Consider the following 14631-nt stretch of genomic DNA (forward strand, 5'->3'; position numbering starts at 1 on the left):
ATGGCTGTTAATTTGCATACGCTGAGGGAGGGAGGAGTGAAGACTGAAGACAACTTAGAAGGAAGAGGGAGGAAAAGCGGAAAGCAAGGTGGCTGCCAGAGGGAAAGCCCAGGCTGGGCAGAGCCGGGCGGGGCGGGGCGGAGTGGGGCGGGCGGCAGCGGCACGCGGGTGCAGGCGTGGCGGCCGCAACAGCAGCGGCAGCGGCAGCGCACTCGGCCGCAGCGGCCGCTTGCAGGATTCTTCCTGCAAATGGGCTACTAGTACTTAATAAAGCTATTGTAATAATCATAGCCTGCATGTTTTTTTTTCATACAAACAACTGTGCAAGATAAGCTTTGTTCAGACATGACTTACAATGCTATGTGAGTCCAGTGTTAATGGGTCAACAATATATTTTAAGTAAGTGTATTAAAACAGAAACATAGATTAAGGTCCTTGATCAGTTGATGAAATTTCACTAATAAAATTTGATCTGGGCCTGCAGTTTGGTGTTTTGGAGAGTTTTAAAGTATAAATCCTATTCCTTAATAGACACAGAAATATTTTATTCTTTGGTCAGTTTTGGGAGTTTGAGTCTATCAAGGAACTTTACTGTTTAATTTCAGTGGTTGAATTGATGGGTATAGTATTTTGTATAGTTTTCTGCTAGTAACCTGTTGTAACAGTGATGGGCAACCTTTTGAGCTGGGTGTGTCAAACTTCGCCAAAAAACTGAGCATAACTCGGGTAGTGTGTCACTTTGAGGAAAAAACATTATTTCGCAAATGTTTCATCCTCAGGAGCAGCAAATGTTTCATCCTCGGCATGCGGCCGCCTCAGCGGCCGCGTGTCATCAGAAATGGCTACGCGTGTCAGTGCTGACACACGTGTCATAGGTTTGCCATCACTGTGTTATAATATTGCCTCTTTGATTTTTGACATTTGTAATTTGTGTATTTTCTCTTTTTTTCTTGGTTCGCCTAGCTAGAGACCTGCCAGTTTTACTGACCTTTTTCTTTTCTGTTTGGTTTTATTTATTTTTCAATTTTTATTAAATGGCATGATTTTATTTTCTATTTTTAAGACACCTCTCAAAGAAACATTAGTGTCTATTATGTTTCTTATTTTTTGTTGTTGTTTTCAACTTCATTGATTTCCACTTTTATTTTTTTCTTCTTGTTTTGGATTTAATTTTATTTTTTATTTCCAAATTTCTTACAGTAGAAACTTTAGAGCACTGATTTAAGATATTTTATCTGATCTAATATAGGTATTTAATGTACACATATTTCTCTAACCACTGCTTTAACTTCCTGTATCACCTAAATTTTAATGTTGTTTTCATTCAATTCAAAATATTTTAAACTTCCCTGTTATATTCTCTTTGACCCTCATGACCCATAGGAATTGTATTAATTTCAAAATATTTGGGGAATTTCCACCTATCTTTCATTATGGATTTATAATTTTAATCTACTCTTGTTAGAATATTTTGCCTAAATCAATTCTTTAATTTTGTTGAGGTATGGCTTTTTGGCTTAAACTGTGGTTTGTGTAGGGAAGTGTTTCCTATACATTTGAAAAGAATATATATTCTGCTGTTCTAAAATGGCCAATAAGTTAACTTGATTAATAACATTGTCCAGGGCTTCTATGTAGTTACCGAATTTCCGCTACTTGTTCTATCAATTACTGAGAAAAGTGTTGAAGTCTCCAGCTGTAGAATTTCTATTTCTCCTTTCAGTTCATCAGTTTTGCCTCATGGATTGTGAAGCACTGTTTTTAGGTCCATACACATTTGGGACTACTTCTTCTTGGATATTTGACTTTATCTTATAAATATGATGACTCCATGCTTATTTTGATATGTTTGCCTGATGTATCTTTTCCATACTTTTATTTTAATGTTATTGATGTGGTTGGATTAAAATTTATCATCCTTTTAACAGTTTTCTATTAGTTTTATCTGATATTTGTTTCTTTGTCCCCTTTTCTGGCTTTGGATTGTTTATGATTTCATTTTTACTGTATTAGTATCTCACTTTTCATACTCTTTTACATTTTCCCAGAGGTTGCCTTCAAATGAACAGTATGCATCTTTATTCAGATTCTATCTTTAAATAATATTAAACTACTTCATATATAAGCACAACCAAAGAGGATACTCTAAATTTCTTCCTTTCCTCTATTGTGCAATACTTGTAGGAACTTGCACTTAAGTTATAATGCAAAATACACTGCTCATATTTTGCTTTGGTTAGTAATTTATATTTTATTTATTTATTATTTTTTAATTTAATAAATCTTTATTGTTCAGATTATTACAATTGTTCCTCTTCCCCCCCCCCCCATAGCTCCCCTCCACCAGGTTCCTACCCCACCCTCTGTCCTCATCTATAGGTGTACGCTTTTTGTTCAGTCTCTTCCCGCACCCCCCACTCCCCTTTTCCCCCCGAGAATTGTCAGTCCACTCCCTTTCTATGCCCCTGGTTCTATTATATTCACCAGTTAATACTGTTCATCAGATTTTTTATTACTTGGTTTTTATTTTATTTTTATTTATTTAAAAAATTATTTACATTTTAATCCTCACCCGAGGATAGTTTTTCCATTGACATTTTTTCAGAGAGAGAAAGACAGAAATGTTGATGGGAGAGAATGATATAGATTGGTTGCCTCCTGCATGTGCACTGACCAGGGCCAGAGAGGATCCTGAAACCGAGGTACGTGCCCTTGACTGGAATCGAACCCGAGACCCTTTGGTCCACAGGCCGACACTCTATGCACTGAGCCAAACCCGCTAGGGCTGTGTTGTATTTTTTTAAACACAAAGTATGTAAGGGTCTACCCTCAGCCCACCCCACTCCCTTAAATCCATCTCATCAGTCCCAGCCCTGCCAACTTGGTGGTCAAGCAGCCCCCATGTTTCTGCAGCTCAGGCTGTGCTCTTCAGGGCACTGATCATTTTGGGGGGTGCCTAGGAGCAGAGGGCACTGCCCCAGCCCCCACGCCAGCCAGGGAGGCCACCAAACACTGCTTCCGTGAAAGGCATCACTTGGAAAAGGGATCCCTGGCTAAAGGAAAGTTTGAAAACCACTGACCTCACAAATGAGGGCGCCCACACTACAGGCTTGATTCCTAGCTGAAAAGGGGACAGGCAAGGCCATTAATAGAAGATGCTCAGGTGGCCCCCCTCCAAGTCTTCTTGCCAAAGTTCAGGGCAGCCACTGAGCTGCAGGCCTGAGCTCTGGAGAGGGCTTTCGTCACTGAAATGGAAGGTGGGGTCTGGTCCCTGGTGCTCCGAGCTGGGCAGCACCTCTGCACTGTGGCTCCAGTATCCCCATTGGGACTGAGGCTGCAGTCTCTTGCATGCTGGGCCGGCCGGAGGGGTGGGGTTTCTGGCAACAGATAGGACTCCGGAGACACACAGATACCCTGGTACACTGCAGTGGGCTCTGGGACAGCAGGGGGCGGCGTCCAGGGCACGGCCGGGGTCCCGGGCTCTCCAGGTGTCTGCGTTCCGGAACCGGCTTCAGGCGGCGTCCAAAGGGCCGCATCAGGGCCCTACGTTGGGACACTTGCGGAAGCGACTGCCCAGAACAGTAAGGGGGTGAGACCCAAGGACCCACGTCGAGGATCCTGCTTCCCAAGCATTCGGGCGCTGCTGGGACTCCTAGACAGGCAGGCGGAGACACCCAAGACCCCGCAGCGGAGGCGGCAGAGCCCAGGATCTGGCCGTGCGCTTGCGTCAGCGTCTGTGCCTGCGTGGGGCCGCCATCAGGGCAGAGAGGACAGCCCGGAGGGGACGTCTTCCTCCCTGCGTCGTGGGCGCCGGCGCCACAGGCTGTCCTCGCTGAGGCCCAGCACGGCCGACAGGTGGCCGATGTAGCGGATGGCCAGGCGCAGCGTCTAGATCTTGGTGAGGCTCTGGCCGGCCTATTCCCTTGGTTTTTAGATTCACTTGTTGATAGATACGTATTTATTGTTCATAATTTTTATCTTTATCTTTTTCTTCTTCCTCTTCTTAAAGAATACCTTTCAGCATTTCATATAATTCTGGTTTGGCGGTGATGAACTCCTTTAGCTTTTTCTTGTCTGTGAAGCTCTTTATCTGACCTTCAATTCTGAATGATAGCTTTGCTGGGTAGAGTATTCTTGGTTGTAGGTTCTTGCTATTTGTCACTTTGAATATTTCTTGCCACTCCTGTCTGGCCTGCATAGTTTCTGTTGAGAAATCAGCTGACAGTCGTATGGGTGCTCCCTTGTAGGTAACTAACTGTTTTTCTCTTGCTGCTTTTAATATTGTCTCTTTGTCTTTTGCTCTTGGCATTTTAATTATGATGTGTCTTGGTGTGGTCCTCTTTGGATTCCTTTTGTTTGGGGTTCTCTGCACTTCCTGGACTTGTAAGTCTATTTCTTTCACCAGGTGGGGGAAGTTTTCTGTCACTGTTTCTTCAAATAGGTTTTCAGTATCTTGCTCTCTCTCTTTTTCTGGCACCCCCATAATTCAGATGTTGGTACGCTTGAAGTTGTCCCAGAGGCTCCTTACACTATCTTCCACTTTTTGGATTCTTTTTTCTTTTTGCTTTTCCGGTTAAGTGTTTTTTGCTTCTTTGTATTCCAAATCTTTGACTTGATTCCTGCGATCCTCTAGTTTGCTTTTAGGTCTCTGTATAATATTTTTTATTTCAGTCAGTGTATGCTTAATTTCTAGTTGATCCTTTTTCATATCCTCGAGGGTCTCGTTAAATTTATCAGCCTTTTCTAGGAAATTCTTGAAAAACCTTATAACAGTGGTTTTGAACTCTATATGTAGAGGGCCCCCTGGGAAGACACATGGACATTCTTTAGATTGCTGTTGACTAAGCCCAAGATATTTGACAGAGTCATGTCAGTTGCACCCCGCCCCAGGAGTGCGGAGGTGTTGTCATTTCCTGGCTTACCTTTGTCTAGGTTCCGGAAGAGGGCTTTGAGATGTGGAACCAGTCTAGCACCGGAAAAGAGGAAATGAAATAGACCTGGGCCCTCCCAAGCTCCTTTAATCTTAAGTTTTCCGGTGAACCCCCCTTGTATATGGGAGTATAAATAAATGTGCTGCGTGGCTCAGGGAGTCGTCTGTCTCTCCAGCAGAAGAGGTCAGCGACCCACCCGGGACCCAGCTTCCATCTACTTCTGTGTCTCTTTATTTCTCAATCCCCGGACGCCTCTATCAAGAACCAGTTTCATCTCTCTCCGTGCTGGCCATGGAAAAGGGAGATCCCCGCCGCATCAGGCCCCCGCATCTATATCCAGTCTTTTGCTTTTCTCCATTTCCTTCATTTGTGGACTGCCTCTTTGTCTCTGCATTTTTGCTGCTTCCCTGAGTTGATGGAGTGGCTTTGTGTGCTAGGTGTCCTAGCAGGGCCCAGTGGCTCGGCCTCCCCAGTTACCTGAGGTGGACACTCTTGGTGTGCCCCTTTGTGGGCTGTGTGTGCAGTCTTGTTGTAGTTAAGCCGAATGAGTCTGGTATCCAAAGTCTCACCTGGAGCTAGATTTAAGTACAGTCGGGAGGTTTTGTTTCCCTCCTGAATGAGAAAGCTAGCCGCGCGCTTGCTGCCCGCCCTCTCCACACACCGCGTGTAAGCCAGCCACGTATTCAGCTGCCCACCCTCTCCATGCATGCATGAGTCTCCTCACCTCCACAGCTCCTGAGTCTCAGTGTCCTTTTCTCTTTCCTTCTAGTTGTAGAATTTCCACTCAGCCAGCTTTCCAGTGGTTCTGGACGATGTCCACTTTGTCTTCCAGTTGCAGTTTTGAAATTGTTGTGCGAGGCAGCAGTATAGGTGTTTACCTATGCCACAATCTTGGTTTCTCCTAGTAATTTATATTTTAGAACAATTAAAAAGAAAAAAAAAGCAAGTTTATATTTAGCTTTATTTATGAAATTTCAAGTATGGTGTTTTTATTTAATCTTCACTTGAGGATATGTTTTTTTTTATATTGATTCTAGATTAAGAGAAGGGGAAAGAGAGAGAAAGAGAGAGAGAGGAAGAGAGAGAGAGAGAGAGAGAGAGAGAGAGAGAGATCTGATAGGTTGCCTCCCATGCGTGCCTGGGATAGAACTTGCAACCTAGGTATGTGTCCTCATTGGGAATCGAACCTGCCACCTTTTTATGTATGGAAGGATGCTCCAACCAACTGAGCCACCCAGCCAGAACTTTAAAAAAAAGTCTTTATTTATTTAATTAATTTATTACTTATTGACTAGAGAGAGAGGAGAAGTAGGGAGGGAGGAAGATTTTGTATTGCTATTGATTTATAATTTTAATTCATTATTAGAGAAATATTTTGCCTAACTCAGTTCTTAACTTTGTAGAGGTATGTTTTGTTTGTTTGTTTGTTTGTTTTGGGCTTAAACTGTGGTTTATCTGGGAAAGTGTTTCCTATGCATTTGAAAGGAATATATATATATATTCTGCTGTTACGTATCGGAGTGTTCTAAAATGGCCAATAAGTCATTGACTAATCAGGATGATACTCTAACCAACTTAACTACATGGACAGAGCTCTTTATTTCTTGATGTAGATCCCAGTTTCTCTCTGGCATCATATTTCTTTAAGCCATGTTATGATACAAATTAGCTGGCAGTAAATTCTCTAAGGTTTTCTTTCTCTGATAAAGTCTTTATTTATGTTTTATTTTGAAATGTGTTTTCAGAATATAGAATATCTAGTTAGCAGTCTTTTTCACCCCTACAGCACTTTAACGATGTCATATGCTGGCCATTTGGTTTGCTTCTTTTTGAATTGCCTGTGTGTGTGTGTGTGTGTGTGTGTGTGTGTGTGTGTGTGTATGTGCGCGCGCGTGTGCGCAAGTGTGTGTGTGTGTGTGTGTGAACTGACTTAGGGTCTTTCAGTGTAGTGGAGGTGAAGTTGGGGTGCATTCTCAACAAAAGTGAGTATAGGGTTATAGATGGCTTTATTTTAATTTCTATCTTTATCCTATTTTTCTAAATGTTTTATAACAAATATATATACAGAGACATACATTAAAACTTTTATTTAAAACTTTAATCAGTAAAAATGTTTGAAAACTAAGAGTTAAGACTTGTCACAACTTAAACATTGTTTGCAGATATGTATTGATATGTACATATAATTTTGATCTATGAATTGACCCAATCAGCAACATGGTGAAATCAGGGATTTAGAACTTTTAAAATGGAAAGAGGAAATATCTATGGATTCATTACTCTTTCTATAGTGTTTATGTCATATATCTCTCTATATATAATAGAGAAATATGCTAATTAACTGGGATGCTGTAACGGGTTGACCAGCATTGGGGGTGGGGCAGCAGGGGCCTCCATGTGCCTGCGCTGGGGGAGGGTCTGGTCAGCAACTGCTGAGGCTGCTTTATGGGCCGGAGAGGGAGGCAGGGCCCGGGTAGTCAGTCAGGGCCGGACCGGCAACTCCAGGGTGGGCGGCGCAGCAGGACCTACCCCCAAGCAGGTTCGGCCCCGCAGCTTGACAGCAGACAGCAGGATCTGCTTGGCTTTTGCCTCAGCGACACGGGAGCAGGCAAGCGTGGCCCGCAGGCAGCACCCAGCAGGGCCTGCTTGCCCATTGCCGAGGTGTGGAGCAGGCATGCCCCGCAGAGAGCAGAGAACCCTGGGGAGTGGGCCTAAGCCGTCAGTAGAACATCCCCTGTGGGTTCCCGGATTGGAGAGGGTGCAGGTCAGGCTGAGGCCACACCCCCATGCACGAATTTCGTGCACTGGGCCTCTAGTGAATAAATAAATGAATGGGTGAATAAATGACCCAGAAACCCCCTTTTATGATTAATAAATAATCTCTATACTAACTACCCATAATTTTTATTTTTGATATACTGCTCAATCATTAGCCTCAAAACTGTGTTGGATAATTATAAAGGTTAACACATATGGGTTCTATAGTTTTGAGGGTATTATCTAAAATGATAGTTGTCTTCCTGGAAAAAAATAATAGTCCTAGTGATTTTTCCAAATGTTATATTAAGCTGTGTTACACTTTTAATAGACAGGAGTTTGATTTATAAGTTCTATCTGATAGCTTATCATTTTTATTGCATCTCACAATTTCCCTATGAAAGGTGCATTTTTGTCTTATGTGGGATAAAATTCACTAGAATTTGTGTTAGGTGTTATGTAGAATTTGAAAACAGTAAATTTTGTCATTTTACAAAATATAAAACTCCTTTAGGACATTATTAAGGACAGTATTATATCTTTATGTAAAATATAATATGAATATTATACATTTTTAAGCAAATAGTTGATATATAATAGACAATATGTTCTTCCCAAAGTCAATTAAAAAACTACTCAGTTTTTATATTAGGATATGAAAGGTCATGAGAAAAGTGGTTGTATTTATTGCTTATAAGTTATCTAAATGGAACACATATACCATGTATCCCATCCCACCAAAACAATTTCATCTGATTGAGTCACTGTTAGTACAGCTTAAAATATAACTCACTAAACCCACTGATTGTAGACATTATCCTATGCAAATGTAAGGCTAACAGTAACTAATGGTCTTCAGAAGCATAGTAGCCTTTGCAAATTATTTAGAATTGATTTGTTTTGAGAAAATAAAAATTAGTCTGTTAAATGAAGCTTACAAAAAGAGGATTACTAAGAGGTAGGAGATCACCTCACCAGGATAGCTTTAACACCACACATTTATATGAGTCAGGAGAAGTGCTGTCCTTTAAAAATGATTTTATTCCTTCCAGTTGCTTGAGCTTTGTGCCTCCTGATGTGATTCGGAGATCTGGCAAAAGAGAAACATATTTAGAACCTTACTCATTAGAATCCTGAACTCATCTGTCAGCAGGATTGACAAGGTCTTAGACAAAGCATTTGGCCAGCTGCACAACCTGTACTGATATTTTCCTGTGGCTGTACTGCAGCACACCTGACAGATGTTTGAGTCATTTAGCACAGCAGGAGGTACTCATAAACACCCAGACTGGCATTCAACATGGTGGAGGTTATTTTTCTTTTGTCTGCCTGGAGTTACATGGCCTATAATCAACAAAGGATTTAGGCATAACCAGAGAAAACATAGGGTGCGCTATCATTTATATGCACTATTTCTCTTGCCTATAAAGCTTACAGAAGCCAAGATCCTTTTTGACATAGGTGAAACACATTTCCCATGTTTTCCTTTTCATAATCAGAACTCCTTTAGAAAAGAAAAGCATCAAGGGGTATTATTGGCTCATGAAGTAAAGATAATGAATAGGTGATAACTTATTTATTTTCCTGATGGTTCTTTAAAGATGTAAATCCATGTTAATTTTTAAAATCGTGGATGGAATAGAAAAACTGCAGTGTCACAATTTAGGAATTTCCAGTAACAATGTGTCTGAATCAGGAAAAGAAAGGCAGAAATAAATGTACGCTATCTGTAATTTTAAAAATTGTACTATATGTCCTAAGAGATAGAGATCGATGCTATTAATTTAAATGTCATGCTTGCATACAATAAAGCACAGCAATTTTAAATTTGGCTTTATTAGAGATTCCTTTTTAGCTCAAGTTTCTCATTTAGTAAATAGCAATTGGAAGAAATGCTCATTGATGAAGTTTATTTAGGTCCTTTGGGGGCAGTAACAGGCAGGGGGCCACAATACTTTCAAAATAGCATTTTATTGCATTTACAAATTATCACATAAAACCATCTTGCAGTCTACAACTATATAGGGACTTTAAAAATAGAAAAATTAACAATACCTTAAAGGAACTAATAAATACCACAATTGAACCATGGTGACCCATTGCCACATATAACATTTACATTAGAAGATTTTTATTTTTTGTAAGCATAAATTTGTTGGAAAAATTCCACTTTGTTTTACATAGGTCATAGCTTTTTTCTTTCTTTCTTTTTTCAGTTTGCTTTAGGGTTCTATGACTTGCAACTTCATGTGTAGATGCAAAAACCATTAAATTTGAGGAAATAACCATAGTTTAATAATTGTATGTCAAGATAAGTCATAGAAGTTAATGAGAACATTCTTTAAGGCTATGCCCAAACACAAGGAATAGTTGGAATAAAGAAAAACACCACACACACAGTCTGGTCAGTGTGGCTCAGTGGTTGAGTGTCAACCTATGAACCAGGTCAAAGTTAGATTCCCAGTCAGGGCACATGCTTGGTTTGTGGGCTCAGTCCCCAGTGTGGGACATGCAGGAGACAGCCAATCATTGATTCTCTCTCCTCATTGATGTTTCTATTTCTCTCTCCCTCTCCCTTCCTCTCTGAAATCAATAAAAAAATTAAAAAACAAAACAACACACACACGCACGCGCACACACACACACACGCACGCACACACACTCACACACACATAAATACATATACATACACAAATATCAGAAAGGTTGAAATTTAGTCAAACAATTTATCTTTCCAATGTTTTACTTATTCCTGTTGCTAGCCAGAGTGTGCTAACTACTTTTCTAATACTCACTCTAATTCTTATATGTTCAGGCTGATGACCTGTCCTCACATCTGATTTTTGGTCTGTTGATAGTGATTGTTGATATTGATATTTTGGTATTTTCTTAGCTACCTTCAGGATTCGATATTCTGCCCTGCTAGGTACTTTGGAAAGGAACTTCATAATTCCACTGTAATATATATATACTAGGAGCCCAGCGTGCGATTTGAAATCGCATGGCGCTGCCCACCCTCGAGTTGCTGGTCCAGCCCTGCCTCGCTCCCTTGGCCCCGCAGCAGCCGTGGCTGCTGCCAGTCTGGCCCTGCCTTCCTCTCCAGCCCTTGAAGCAGCTGCGGTCACTGCTGATCAGGCCCTCCCCCAGCGCAGGTGCGCAGAAGCCCCTGCTGCCCTGCCCCTGCTGCTGCACACGCAACCTCCTCCTGTCCAGTCGATCCGTTACAGCGTCCCAGTTAATTAGCATATTTCTCTATTATATATATATACTAGAGGCCCGGTGCACGAATTCATGCACCAGTGGAGTCCCTCAGCCTGGCCTGCAGGATCAGGCTGAAACCAGCTCTACGATATCCCCCAAGGGGTCTTGGATTGTGAGAGGGTGCAGTCCAGGCCGAGGGACCCCACCAGTGCATGACCAGGGCTTGGGAAGGATGTGGGAGGTTGGCTAGCCGGGGAGGGACCGTGGCTGGGCTCCAGGGCATGTCCGGCCCATCTAGCTCAGTTCTCATCAGCCAGACCCCAACAACAAGCTAACCAGCTGGTCAGAGTGTCTGCCCCCTGGTGGTCAGTGCATGTCATAGCAAGCAGTTAAGTGGCCTTATCATATCATTAACATATTATGCTTTGATTGGTTGAATGGCCAACCAGACAACTGGACACTTAATACATTAGGCTTTTATTATATACTAGAGGCCTGTTGCACGAAGATTTGTGCAATAGGTGTTCCTTTCCCTGGTTGCTGGCACCTGTTTTCCTCTGGCACCCGGGACCTGAGCTGCAGCGGAACCAAGCCTTCAGCCTTCAGCCTTCAGCCTTCAGCAGAGCCAAGCCTGCAGCCTTCAGTCTTCGCTCCATGCCTGTGTATGCAAATTAACCTGCCATTTTTGTTGGGTTAATTTGCATACTCACTCCTGATTAGCTGATGGGCGTAGTGGAGGTACAGTCAATTTGCATCTTTCTCTTTTATTAGTGTAGAACAGTGGTTGGCAAACTGCGGCTCGCGAGCCACATGCAGCTCTTGGCCCCTTGAGTGTGGCTCTTCCACAAAATACCATGTGCGGGTGTGCATGTATAGTGCGATTGAAACTTCATGGCCCATGTGCAGAAGTTGGTTTTTGGCTCTCAAAAGAAATTTCAATCGTTGTACTGTTGATATTTGGCTCTGTTGACTAATGAGTTTGCTGACCACTGATGTAGAGGATATATATGTGGATCAGGTTTCATTTTAGACAAATTCATTAAGACCGGGGGGGGGGGGGGGGAGGAGAACAGAGCTTTAAAATGATTTGAATGAGAGTAACACAGTAGGTACTGAGTATATGCTATTCCCTCAAGAGGAAAGATTTTGCTTCAGACTTAAGCTCAATTTTCATTTATTTTATTTTATTTATTATTTATTATTGAATTAATTGGGGTGCAGGTTTTAAGTGTACAGCTTCAGAGATGTCCCAAGAGACCTTGAAGACAGAGGAAGTAAATTGGGTGAGAACATTACTCCTCAGCAGTCATTTATTATTTTTCTTTTGTTTTTGTTGTTGGTTTTTTCCTCCACCTAGAGATTAAAAAACAAGGACCATTGAGCAAGAAGAGAAACTTTAGATTCCTTTTCCACCTGCTTATGTTCAGGCCTAAAGTGAGAAGACTGAACTCTGTGAATTTTTAAAAAATGCATCATCTGAGAAATGAAATAAATTTCTCTGAACTTTGATATCTAAACCTTAAAAGTTCTGGGTACAGTCTTTACTCTTTTGGTATTACAGGACATTACCAATTTCTTCCCTATTTCTCCCCCTCACCTCCCATGACATCCAAGTCCTAATTATAAACAAGCAATTTATATACCAGGCACGGGGTTAAATACTCCACATGTGCAACTTCATTTTAACTGGGAGGGAGTAGAGTGTAGTTGTTAAGAGTGGTGTAGTGTGGAGCTTACGATCCTGGTTAACGGATGCAGCGCACTGATGAGTTCAGTAGTGCAGTGCCTGATCACATGGTCAGTGCTCTATGTTGGCTGTGATGATGACGATGATGGTTGCTACAGGAGAAGAGAATTTCCCACTGTTCAGTATACCCAAGTCCTGCTCAGTGCTGGGGTTTTCTCTTCTATAACACACCCACTCTTCCGGGTGTTGAGGACCTCCTCTATCTTTTGGGAATCTTGGAATGTTCTGGACCTTCAAAGGAGAGTGCATATGAACCAGAGGCAGCCTGCATGGAGCTTAGCCAAGTCTCCAGGAGACATCTCTTGAATGGAGGCCCACACTCTTCAGTGAGGAGAGGAGCAGCTAGTACAGCTTCTCTGTCTGGGTAAACAGCGCCCCCTGATGGTAGCTTGGCTTCCACGAGGCTCCCAGGGCTAGGCCCCTGGAAGTCCACTCCACCTGATCCTCAGATTTAGTTTCCCCATTTTATGCCATAAGCGTCTGTAGACACAAGTGGTGGACCTTCCTCACAGGCCACGCATGTCTATAAAAGAAAATGTTTTCCCTAAGTGGCATCCCTGACCAACTTTAAAATCATTTTTTTCGTGAGAATTTTCAGCTGAAAATATTCAAGAACACTCAAATTGTGAGTAATATATTTATTTTTGTAATATTCATTGCAAAATGATTTTTTAAATTAAATTCAAAATATCGTGGTGTGTGAGGATGGTTTCCATTTTGGACGTGTGGCAGTTAACTGGTCTAAAGTCACACACCACCCATCAACTTCCTCTAACCTTCCCTGTAAGTTCAGGTGACTCACCTGTATTTCACCGAGGAGGTATGGGTGGAGTGATCTGATCTAGTTCTTCTAGTGTCTCCAAAATTATTACTTTGACTGTGAAAGCTCTCCATGTCCTCCTCTTCCTCTTCTTTCTCCACTTCTTCTTCCTTTTTCTCCCCCCATTCTTTATTCTAAAAAGCCTGTTCTGGACTTCAAAAAAAAAAAAAAATAAACCAAACTAAACATTGATTTTATCTTGATCCTTTCCCCCACTTTCACTGTAGCAACCATTCTTCTCCTTAAAACAATGATGAAACCTTTTACCTTCTGGGGAAAGATCTACACTAGTAAAAGAGTAACATGCTAATTGACTGTACCTTCACAATGCCCACCAGCCAATCAGGAGTGAGTATGCAAATTAACCCAACAAATATGGTGGTTTAATGTGCATACACAGGCATCAAGTGGCTGGGGGCAGGGCATTCCACACCACCCCAGCTGCTCCGGGCCTCTGGGCAGCGTGGGAAGGCAGAAAGATGGCTCTGGCCAGAACGAAGGTGGTGCCAGCATCCAGGGGAAGGAAGGCCCATTCTTGCACGAACCTTCATGCATCGGGCCTCTAGTTCATATATAAAAAAGTGGGAAAAAGAAAATAACATGGGGAAAATAATCTATCTAAGATAGTATTTTGCTACCTTACTATTTTTTACTTTAAACATAATACTGTCAAATAAGCACACTTACTCCTATTTCATTAACAAAACACTAGTACGCTGATGATGCAAGTATCTCGCTCACAGTCACAGCCAGAACTAAGGTTAGGAACTCTGGCTCCAAAGCCCATAACAGACATTGTCCATAGAAGACACACTGCTAGTAAAATGTTCTCCCTTGCCTCAGACCCTCGGCACATACGGCTTTCTTCGCCCAGTGCCTGGCTCCCCCTACTTTAGGCATCTCCAAAATGGGCTGACATATTGTGAATTTTGGGGTTTGTATGGAATGATTCATTAAAATGGAAAAATCCTGAAGGAATGCCTCTCCACATAACTTCCTCGTCCAGATGATGTCTCTCCCTGTTTGGATTTTCCAGGCAGGGGCTAGGCACGGTCACAGATTCTCCTAAGGAAAGGGGCGTATGTCAACCTGCCGAGAGCTCCTGTGGAAACTCCTCTCGTTAGATTCTGGCTTAGGAAGTATTTCTACCATTTCTCCCACTTCTCAAAAAAAAC

The 14631-nt window shown here is 42.1% G+C and overlaps 1 pseudogene across 1 annotated transcript; it reads right to left on the reverse strand.

Moving 5' to 3' along the window:
• Nucleotides 1-2893: 2893 nt before the first annotated feature.
• On the reverse strand, nt 2894-7607 carry LOC307097638 (mesoderm posterior protein 2-like; annotated as a pseudogene). The gene is made up of 2 exons: nt 7461-7607; nt 2894-3915 (listed from the first exon to the last, which is right to left on the reverse strand). The product of its transcript is annotated as a mesoderm posterior protein 2-like (transcript).
• Between the last annotated feature and the right edge of the window lie 7024 nt (nt 7608-14631).

This window comes from Cnephaeus nilssonii, assembly GCF_951640355.1.
Source record: "Cnephaeus nilssonii genome assembly, chromosome: 4".
Taxonomy (NCBI): domain Eukaryota; kingdom Metazoa; phylum Chordata; class Mammalia; order Chiroptera; family Vespertilionidae; genus Cnephaeus; species Cnephaeus nilssonii.